Source organism: Engystomops pustulosus, chromosome 8 (genome assembly GCF_040894005.1).
Source record: "Engystomops pustulosus chromosome 8, aEngPut4.maternal, whole genome shotgun sequence".
NCBI classification, from domain to species: domain Eukaryota; kingdom Metazoa; phylum Chordata; class Amphibia; order Anura; family Leptodactylidae; genus Engystomops; species Engystomops pustulosus.
Window position 1 is genome coordinate 105161633 of NC_092418.1, and position 9555 is coordinate 105171187.

At 50.8% G+C, this 9555-nt stretch overlaps 1 protein-coding gene across 2 annotated transcripts in view; it reads right to left on the reverse strand.

The window, feature by feature from the left end:
• The window catches only part of CFAP221 (cilia and flagella associated protein 221), a 39358-nt gene extending 38805 nt beyond the window's left edge, over nucleotides 1–553 (reverse strand). Inside the window, exon 1 of one of the 2 annotated variants that reach the window (XM_072122150.1) lies at nucleotides 358–542. The gene's annotated coding sequence lies outside the window, so the exon portion shown is untranslated. Of the gene's footprint in view, nucleotides 1–357 lie in introns of both variants that reach the window. The other variant, XM_072122151.1, reaches the window with a different exon arrangement.
• Nucleotides 554–9555: the final 9002 nt, after the last annotated feature.

Below are 9555 nucleotides of genomic sequence, written 5' to 3' on the forward strand. Positions count from 1 at the left end.
TTATATACAGGGGGAGGGGGACACTGGTTATTATATACAGGGGGAGGGGGACACTGGTTATTATATACAGGCGGAGGGGGGCACTGGTTATTATATACAGGGGGAGGGGGGCACTGGTTATTATATACAGGGGGAGGGGGGCACTGGTTATTATATACAGGGGGAGGGGGACACTGGTTATTATATACAGGGTGGAGGGGGACACTGGTCATTATATACAGGGGGAGGGGGACACTGGTTATTATATACAGGGGGAGGGGGGCACTGGTTATTATGTACAGGGGGAGGGGGGCACTGGTTATTATATACAGGGGGAGGGGACACTGGTTATTATATAAACGGGAGGTTCGTAGTTACCGGGTGCCGCTCCGGTTTTCCGGGTCACTTTCTTCGGCTGTCGCGTTGCCTAGTGATGTAACGACGCGTTGCTAAGATGCACAGGAAGTTGGACTCCACCACTAAGAGCTCAGCTGGGGGGTGTTTCGGGAGAGTCCATGTGTCCTGCGGGTGTAGTGCTGCTCAGAACATATAAGAGAGGAGAACGGGCTCCACTTATCGGCTGCATACGTTAACCGGGCGTGGTATCCAATTAGGGGTGGGGTTCGGATGATGTATCCGCGGTGTGGAGGTGCTAATACACACAGCAGCGGATTCCTCCTGATCTGTCCCGCTCTGACAGCCCCATAGAAGTCCATCTGGACCCGGCTTTATGGCCATTTTTGTGTTTGGTTGCTGAGAAACAATCCAATGATCTCAATGGGCTGAACCGGCTCAATCACTGGCATCCGGGACAGAACACAGAGCAACTATGCGGAAAACCTGCGCCCACAAATAACAAGCACAGAGCATAGATAGGAAGAGGGAGACCCTGACCATCAGAGAAGACCCTACAGAGAGGATACTGGAAATAATATACTAGTCATCTCTATACCGGGCCCCCATTGCTGTATAGGGCCCCCTCACCTCTATACGCCCCCCCCCCCCATCTCTATACCGTGCACCTCATCTCTATACCATTTCCCCCTCGCTATACTGCGCCCCCCATCTCTATACTGTACCATCCATCTCTATGTGCCCCCTCACCTCTATACCAGGCCCCCCCATCTCTATACCGTGTCCCCCTCGCTATACCGTACCCCCCATCTCTATACCGTTCCCCCATCTCTAAATCGTGCCCCCCATTTCTATACCTTACCCCCTCACCTCTATACCATGTCCCCCCATTTCTATACCGTGCCCCCACACCTCTATACTGTGCCCCCTCACCTCTATACCACGCCCCCCATCTCTATAACACTCCCCCATCTCTATACCACGCAACCCCATCTCTATACTGTGTCCCCCTCGCTATACTGCGCCCTCCATCTCTATACCGTGCCCACATCTCTATACCGTACCCCCATCCCTATACCGTGTCCCCCTTCGCTATACCGTACCCCCCATCTCTATACAGTGCTCTCTATCTCTATACAGTGCCCCCCCATCTCTATACTGCGCCCCCCCATCTCTATGCCGTGTCCCCCTCGCTATACCGTGCCCGCATCTCTGACAGGACATGACATGTACAGTACCCGCATCCCTGTGGTCTCCAATAGAAGTCTCCATGTCATGTACAAGTCCTAAATGTGGATCCATCATTAATTAAAGGAACTAGAAAAAAGTAGACTAAGAAGTAATAAAAATGGAAGTAAATGTTCTGGCCCCCCAAATAGAGGAACAAGTAGATCAGAGCAAAAATATGTCAGGATTCAGGGATAGTAAACCCATTGTGCCACCGCAAGCGATGACGTAAGCCGACACCTGGGAGCGGACTCTAAGTGGTTTTCATTAGAGCAGGTTGGACCTTCTGCGGCATGGTACCACCAGGTCGCTCCACAGGCGCAACTTTGCTAGCGGTGGTGGCCCTGGCGAAGTACAGAATTGTGAGACAGAATCGTAGTCGGGGACAGGCGGGAGGTCAGGACAGACGCCATGGTATAGGAGCAAGACAAAAGGTTAAGGCAGGCAGCAGAATAGCGAAATCAAGAACTGAACCTGGGGTCACAACAGGAAATCTCAATACAGGCATGGAGGATAAAGGAACAAGCTATCTCTAGGGCACAAGGCACGAAGAAAAGGAAAGGGGACACAGGAAGGGGCTGGGAATTTAACAGGGAAGGCGCTGGGGCTACCTATTTACTGGGAGTATGTGCTGGGGCTACCTATCTACTGGGAGTATGTGCTGGGGCTACCTATCTACTGGGAGTATGTGCTGTGGATACCTATCTACTGGGAGTATGTGCTGTGGATACCTATCTACTGGGAGTATGTGCTGTGGATACCTATCTACTGGGAGTATGTGCTGTGGATACCTATCTACTGGGAGTATGTGCTGTGAATACCTATCAACTGGGAGTATGTGCTGTGAATACCTATCAACTGGGAGTATGTGCTGTGGATACCTATCTACTGGGAGTATGTGCTGTGGCTGCCTATCTACTGGGAGTATGTGCTGTGGATACCTATCTACTGGGAGTATGTTGCGTGGCTACCTATCTACTGGGGGAATGTGCTGTGGCTACCTATCTACTGGGAGTATGTGCTGGGGCTACCTATCTACTGGGAGTATGTTCTGGGGCTACCTATCTACTGGGAGTATGTGCTGTGGATACCTATCTACTGGGAGTATGTGCTGTGGATACCTATCTACTGGGAGTATGTGCTGGGGCTACCTATCTACTGGGAGTATGTGCTGTGAATACCTATCAACTGGGAGTATGTGCTGTGAATACCTATCAACTGGGAGTATGTGCTGTGGCTGCCTATCTACTGGGAGTATGTGCTGTGGATACCTATCTACTGGGAGTATGTGCTGTGAATACCTATCAACTGGGAGTATGTGCTGTGGCTACCTATCTACTGGGAGTATGTGCTGTGGATACCTATCTACTGGGAGTATGTGCTGTGGATACCTATCTACTGGGAGTATGTGCTGTGGATACCTATCTACTGGGAGTATGTGCTGTGGATACCTATCTACTGGGAGTATGTGCTGTGGATACCTATCTACTGGGAGTATGTGCTGTGGATACCTATCTACTGGGAGTATGTGCTGTGGATACCTATCTACTGGGAGTATGTGCTGTGGATACCTATCTACTGGGAGTATGTGCTGTGGATACCTATCTACTGGGAGTATGTGCTGTGGATACCTATCTACTGGAAGTATGTGCTGTGGATACCTATCTACTGGGAGTATGTGCTGTGGATACCTATCTACTGGGAGTATGTGCTGTGGATACCTATCTACTGGGAGTATGTGCTGTGGATACCTATCTACTGGGAGTATGTGCTGTGGATACCTATCTACTGGGAGTATGTGCTGTGGATACCTATCTACTGGGAGTATGTGCTGTGGATACCTATCTACTGGGAGTATGTGCTGTGGATACCTATCTACTGGGAGTATGTGCTGGGGCTACCTATCTACTGGGAGTATGTGCTGGGGCTACCTATCTACTGGGAGTATGTGCTGGGGCTACCTATCTACTGGGAGTATGTGCTGGGGCTACCTATCTACTGGGAGTATGTGCTGGGGCTACCTATCTACTGGGAGTATGTGCTGTGGATACCTATCTACTGGGAGTATGTGCTGGGGCTACCTATACACTGGGGGCATGTGCTGTGGCTACCAATATACTGTGGGACATGTGCTGTGGCTACCAATATACTGTGGGACATGTGCTATGGCTACCTTTCTGGTAGCCGCCGGTCTTTATAGGAACCCAGGAAGTGGGCAGCACCAATCAGCAGTGCACTGGCCCTTTTAATCCGCGAGTGACGGCGCATGCACTGGCCAGCCGGGGCGGGAGCCGGAAAGTGGTGGGTTCAGTGAGCTCGGAAAGGGGGACCGCCACAGAGAGGGGCACAGGTGTGCCTGCAATCCGAGACCTAGGGGCACCCGTGACACTGAAACTACCCATCTGCTGGGGGGAATGTGCATATTGTACAGCTCTTATGGAATAACATTTTAAAATATGTGGCGTTCATGGCTCTCTCAGCCAAAAAGGTTCCTGACCCCTGGTCTAGTGGATAGAGGCTCTGTCCTGTATCTCTATGGCAGGCAGTAATCCCATAGTCTAGTGCAGTGATTTTCAACCTGTGTGCCGTGGCACACTAGTGTGCCGCGACACATGGTCGGGTGTGCCGCGGGGAAATTTCCCCAAACTATGGTGTCCCCTGTGTTTTGTCTCTCGGCAATGCGCAGCGATGCGCAGTCACGGCTTCTTACAATGTAGGAGACGTGTACAATAACACATGCGCAAAATGATGTCACCGAGGCCGGCGCATCATCCTGAGTGCGGAGAGACTCTCGCATTTTCCCACCGCCAAGGTAATGCCCACCAATAATGCTGACTATATGAGCTTTTGCCTGAGTATATGAACTGTTGGCAGAATACTCAGCATATGAGCTGGTACTTTTAGTACTCCAGCAGTATACTGCATATAACAATGAGAAATGTAAAATGAGAAATACTATAGTCATGAGTCTGGAGAACTACAAGTACCAGCTCATATGCTGAGTATATGAGCTGGCACTTGTACTCTGGCCTCATGGCCATAGTACTTCTCATTGTACCCCTTTATTTTGCAGTATATGAGCCACATAATAATCAGCACCATATACTACAAACAGGGAGAAACTGAGAACTGTTGAGGAAGAGCTTCGTGTGTGTCTTTCCACCATTCCTGCCAGGATAGCCCTTGTGTTTATCGAAACAGGCCCAGGTTTCACAATGAGTAAAATAAATTTAGAATGTATATTATTAACTATATGTATAATATGACTGTTTTAGTGTCATTTTGGTTGATGGTGTGCCCCAGGATTTTCTAAGTATAAAAACTGTGCCGCGGCTCAAAAAAGGTTGAAAATCACTGGTCTAGTGGATTGGGGCTCTGTCCTGTATCGCTATGGCAGGCAGTAACCCCATAGTCTAGTGGATGGAGGCTCTGTCCTGTATCTCTATGGCAGGCAGTATGCCCATAGTCTAGTGGATGGAGGCTCTGTCCTGTATCGCTATGGCAGGCAGTAACCCCATAGTCTAGTGGATAGAGGTGCTGTCCTGTATCGCTATGGCAGGCAGTAATTCCATAGTCTAGTGGATGGAGGCTCTGTCCTGTATCTCTATGGCAGGCAGTAATCCCATAGTCTAGTGGATGGAGGCTCTGTCCTGTATCTCTATGGCAGGCAGTAATCCCATAGTCTAGTGGATGGAGGCTCTGTCCTGTATCTCTATGGCAGGCAGTAATCCCATAGTCTAGTGGATGGAGGCTCTGTCCTGTATCTCTATGGCAGGCAGTAATCCCATAGTCTAGTGGATGGAGGCACTGTCCTGTATCTCTATGGCAGGCAGTAATCCCATAGTCTAGTGGATGGAGGCTCTGTCCTGTATCTCTATGGCAGGCAGTAACCCGATAGTCTAGTGGATGGAGGCTCTGTCCTGTATCTCTATGGCAGGCAGTAACCCCATAGTCTAGTGGATGGAGGCTCTGTCCTGTATCGCTATGGCAGGCAGTAACCCCATAGTCTAGTGGATGGAGGCACTGTCCTGTATCTCTATGGCAGGCAGTAACCCCATAGTCTAGTGGATGGAGGCACTGTCCTGTATCTCTATGGCAGGCAGTAATCCCATAGTCTAGTGGATGGAGGCTCTGTCCTGTATCTCTATGGCAGGCAGTAATCCCATAGTCTAGTGGATGGAGGCTCTGTCCTGTATCTCTATGGCAGGCAGTAATCCCATAGTCTAGTGGATGGAGGCTCTGTCCTGTATCTCTATGGCAGGCAGTAATCCCATAGTCTAGTGGATGGAGGCTCTGTCCTGTATCTCTATGGCAGGCAGTAACCCCATAGTCTAGTGCAGGGATCAGGAACCTTTTTGGCTGAGAGAGCCATGAACGCCACATATTTTAAAATGTTATTCCGTATGAGCCATACCACATGCACCCCAGTAGATAGGTAGTCCCAGTGTCAAGGGTGCCCCTGGAATCTACATCTCGGATCGCAGGCACACCCGTGGCAGCTCCCCTTTCCGAGCTCACTCAACTCACTACTTTCCGGGTCCCATCCCACTGTGCAGCACGTACACCGGCACTCACAGAGTTAAAGGGCCAGTGAGCCGCTGATTGGCGCTGCCGACTTCCAGGGTTCCTAGAAAGACCGGCGGCTCCCAGCATTCCCAGACGGATCTTAGTGCTTCATGCCTATGAGGAAGCTTTCCACAGTGTTTCCTTCCCAAGTGGCGATCTCCCGTTGTGACCCCGGACCTGTTCCTGATTCTGCTTCTTCCCTGCCAACACTGACCTCTTGCTCCGTCCCCGACCTCGCATCATTGCCGCCTGCCTTGACCGTCTGCCTGTTCCTGACCACGAGACTGCCTAGTGATCCTGTACTTCGACCTTGGCTGCCAATGTAGACAAGTTGCGCCTGTTGAACGACCTAGTGGTACCACAGCGCGGTGTTCTAGGGGGTTCACTACTCCAAATCCTGACACCCACCACATGCCTCCCAGTAGAAAGGTAATCCCAGGAGATACCCCCAGTAGATAGGTAGCCACAGCACATATCCCCCAGTATATAGGTAGCCACAGCACACATCCCCCAGTATATAGGTAGCCACAGCACATGCCCCCCCAGTATATAGGTAGCTACAGCACATGCCTCCCAGTAGATAGGTAGCCACAACAAAAAAAAAAGAACATTCACCTACCTGCACTCCCTGCAGCCAGTTCCTCATCGCTCCCACACTCTTCTCTTTGACCCAGGCTTAGACAATGGCGGCAATGGCACCTGGGTCGTACAAAGGACGTAGGCAGCGGTAACATCGCTACATAGCCATCACTATTTATTAAAGATCTGTCTGAGAGCCAGATGCAGCCAACAAAAGAGCCACATCTGGCTCCCGAGCCATAGGTTCCCTACCCCTGGTCTAGTGGATGGAGGCTCTGTCCTGTATCTCTATGGCAGGCAGTAATCCCATAGTCTAGTGCAGTGATGGCGAACCTTTTAGAGACTGAGTGCCCAAACTACAACAAAGACCCGCTTATTTATCGCAAAGTGCCAACACAGAAATGCAATTTGAGATTTATACTCCCTTCTCTGTCACAGTTTTCATTGATACCAGCACCCTGAGGATACCAATAAAGCAGAAAATAGTCCCAGGTACAGCTGTCACTTTAAAATACCTCTGTGCACAGCAAGTCCTGGGCTTTCTGGGACTGCAGGAAGATACCTGGAGTCATCTCTGGAGATGGCCTGAGTGCCCACAGAAAGGGCTCCGAGTGCCACCTCTGGCACCAGTGCCATAGGTTAGCCACCACTGGTCTAGTGGATGGAGGCTCTGTCCTGTATCTCTATGGCAGGCAGTAACCCCATAGTCTAGTGGATGGAGGCACTGTCCTGTATCTCTATGGCAGGCAGTAACCCCATAGTCTAGTGGATGGAGGCTCTGTCCTGTATCTCTATGGCAGGCAGTAACCCCATAGTCTAGTGGATGGAGGCTCTGTCCTGTATCTCTATGGCAGGCAGTAATCCCATAGTCTAGTGGGTAGAGGTACTGTCCTGTATCTCTATGGATGGTAGTAATCCCATAGTCTAGTGGATGGAGGTTCTGTCCTGTATCTCTATGGCAGGCAGTAATCCCATAGTCTAGTGGATGGAGGCTCTGTCCTGTATCTCTATGGCAGGCAGTAACCCCATAGTCTAGTGGATGGAGGCTCTGTCCTGTATCTCTATGGCAGCAGTAACCCCATAGTCTAGTGGATGGAGGCTCTGTCCTGTATCTCTATGGCAGGCAGTAATCCCATAGTCTAGTGGATGGAGGCTCTGTCCTGTATCGCTATGGCAGGCAGTAATCCCATAGTCTAGTGGATGGAGGCTCTGTCCTGTATCTCTATGGCAGGCAGTAATCCCATAGTCTAGTGGATGGAGGCTCTGTCCTGTATCTCTATGGCAGGCAGTATGCCCATAGTCTAGTGGATGGAGGCACTGTCCTGTATCTCTATGGCAGGCAGTATGCCCATAGTCTAGTGGATGGAGGCTCTGTCCTGTATCTCTATGGCAGGCAGTATGCCCATAGTCTAGTGGATGGAGGCTCTAACCTGTATCTCTATGGCAGCAGTAACCCCATAGTCTAGTGGATGGAGGCTCTGTCCTGTATCTCTATGGCAGGCAGTAATCCCATAGTCTAGTGGATGGAGGCTCTGTCCTGTATCGCTATGGCAGGCAGTAATCCCATAGTCTAGTGGATGGAGGCTCTGTCCTGTATCTCTATGGCAGGCAGTAATCCCATAGTCTAGTGGATTGGGGCGCTGTCCTGTATCTCTATGGCAGGCAGTAATCCCATAGTCTAGTGGATTGGGGCGCTGTCCTGTATCTCTATGGCAGGCAGTAACCTCATAGTCTAGTGGGTGGGGGCGCTGTCTCTATAGCAAGCACTACCACTAAACTGGGATTACTTTGGAGGCACAGTACCACTTCCATGGGATTACTCTGGAGGCACAGTACCACTTCCCTGGGATTTCTCTGGAGGCACAGTACCACTTCCCTGGGTTTACTCTGGAGGCACAGTACTACTTCCCTGGGATTACTCTGGAGGCACAGTACCACCTCCCTGGGATTACTCTGGAGGCACAGTACCACTTCCCTGGGATTACTCTGGAGGCACAGTACCACCTCCCTGGGATTACTCTGGAGGCACAGTACCACTTCCCTGGGATTACTCTGGAGGCACAGTACAACTTCCCTGGGATTACTCTGGAGGCACAGTAGCACTTCCCTGGGATTACACTAGAAGCACAGTAGCACTTCCCTGGGATTACACTGGAAGCACAGTAGCACTTCCCTGGGATTAATCTGGAGGTGCAATACCACTTACTATGGATTACTCTAGAAGCACAGTACCACTTCCCTGGGATTACTCTGGTGGCAAAGTACCACTTCCCTGGGATTACTCTGGAGGCACAGTACCACTTCCCTGGGATTACTCTGGAGGCACAGTACCACTTCCCTGGGATTACTCTGGAGGCACAGTACCACTTCCCTGGGATTACTCTGGAGGCACAGTACCACTTCCCTGGGATTACTCTGGAGGCACAGTACCACTTCCCTGGGATTACTCTGGAGGCACAGTACCACTTCCCTGGGATTACTCTGGAGGCACAGTACCACTTCCCTGGGATTACTCTGGAGGCACAGTACCACTTCCCTGGGATTACCCTGGAGGCACAGTACCACTTCCCTGGGATTACCCTGGAGGCACAGTACCACTTCCCTGTGATTACTCTGGAGGCACAGTACAATTTCCCTGGGATTACACTGGAGGCACAGTACCACTTCCCTGGGATTACACTGGAGGCACAGTACAATTTCCCTGGGATTACACTGGAGCCACAGTACAATTTCCCTGGGATTACACTGGAGGCACAGTATCACTTTCCTGGGATTACCCTGGAGGCACAGTACAATTTCCCTGGGATTACCCTGGAGGCACAGTACAATTTCCCTGGGATTACCCTGGAG